We start from the raw sequence: 2,020 nt of genomic DNA on the forward strand, positions 1-2,020 counted from the left end.
TGTGTGTGTGTGTGTGTGAGAGAGAGAGAGAGAGAGAGAGAGAGAGAGAGAGAGAGAGAGAGAGAGAATGAATGAATGAATGGATGAATGAATAAGATACACAAGTAATGGTGGTGTTGAGAACAAAATTGGTTCTAAGGAGACTTTACAATTCCAAAACACTGATAATAAGAAAACTAAGATGTATCAGAGGAATATTCTAATTTTTGTACGAAAGATGAATATTACCTTCTTAAAAGGCTTGTCTTGAGCATGAGGTCAATAATTAATGATATCTCTCTTCCTGTGAACAGCTATTTAATGTAGTAAGTGATATATTGTTATTTTAAACCTATATGGACTTTTAGATATATAGAGAGAGACCTCTTTGATCTGAGATCTATAGAAAGTCACTATATGTCACTCCTAGCTAGTTACTGGTGAAAAGATGTGCACATGTCAAAAGCTAGGCTCATACTCCATAGATGAAGGACAATAGTTTTTTGTTCTGCTGGGACTACTGATTCTATAGATGGAGTGAGTTTGGATGTGTCTGGAAATATGTACAGCTGTGACAGCACCATCAGAGAGGACAATTGAGGTAAGGATGGAGGGACACCCCACATGACCACTTGAGTGCCTACATCCTAGTCTCTGGGCGTCTCAGTTACAGGATCATGAACTAAAAGCCTCTCTCTCTCTTTTTCTTTCTCTCTCTCTCTCTCTCTCTCTCTCTCTCTCTCTCTCTCGCAGACATTCTCTCACACACTGTCACGTGTTCACACACGATTTCCTTTCACACGCAGATAAATAAACTCTAACACCCTATCCCCCGCCAATGCACACCTGCCTGATGTCATTAAAGTCCAGTGTTCCTGTTCTGAGAGGGAGCAAACATTGCTAACAACCCAAGCAATAAAGTAATTGAGAAGATGGCCTGCGCCCCATCTGCTCTGCTCCTCCTTAGGAGACAAAGACACACAGGCTATCATCGTTTTGTGCTTAAGCCTGTACACAGACTACAATAAAGCAGCCCCAGCCCTCTTTTGTCACTTCTCCTGACAGTGAGAGCATGCTGGGCACTAGTCCCCACCTTCCTGGAGAGCCCAAATGCTCACCCAGCTCTGAGCTATACAGAGCACTCTCGGTCTAGGCCTCGTCTCCATCAAAGTCCCAAACAGGGAGAGCACTTAGCCACTCACTAATGTGTCAATGCGAATGTTAAACTCAAGCCACGTGTTTGCTTGTTGGCCCACCAGTGGCTTTCCTTATTTTTCAGACACTGTTCAATGCGTCATAAGAGCTGGACATGCTAAGTCCAGCAATCCTTGGGACCAATGTGAGGTGAAAGGAAAAAACTGACTCCACAAAGTTGCCCATTGACATTGAATCACACACTGTGGTGTGTGGGCCCACATGTGTGTGCATGCATGCACACACACACACACACACTTCAGTAATTTAATTGAGTAAAGGATTTATGATAAAAGAACCACCCACGGGGCCAGAGAGATGGCTCAGAGGGTAAGAGCATTGCCTGCTCTTCCAAAGATCCTGAGTTCAATTCCCAGCAACCACATGATGGCTCACAACCATCTATAATGAGGTCTGGTGCCCTCTTCTGGCCTGCAGGCATACACACAGACAAAATATTGTATACTAAATAAATGTTAAAAAAAAAAAAAAGAACCACCCATAGAGGATACTTGCTTGGCTTTATTTCACCAATGTACCATGTACCCCAACATGAACCTTTGGGATGACCTTCAACCAAGCACCTGGTGGGGCAGTATCACTGTCAACCCAGGATGTTCATCGGCATGGGTGCCATCAGGCAGAGCTTGCTCCCTATCATTCTCGGAGGACATTGTGTCCCAACGACACCCCATACTCTGTGCCTGGCATGCTCTATGGAAAACAAACTTCCCGGTCCCATGATCACAGTTTAGTGTCTCAGATGCCCTTCCGGAATCCAGAGTGAGTATTGGCTGATAAGACTAACGTGCTTAGGGGCTGGTGGGGCTTTTAACAGGGGCTGGAA

This window comes from Microtus ochrogaster, chromosome 6, assembly GCF_000317375.1.
Source record: "Microtus ochrogaster isolate Prairie Vole_2 chromosome 6, MicOch1.0, whole genome shotgun sequence".
In the NCBI taxonomy this organism is placed as follows: Eukaryota; Metazoa; Chordata; class Mammalia; order Rodentia; family Cricetidae; genus Microtus; species Microtus ochrogaster.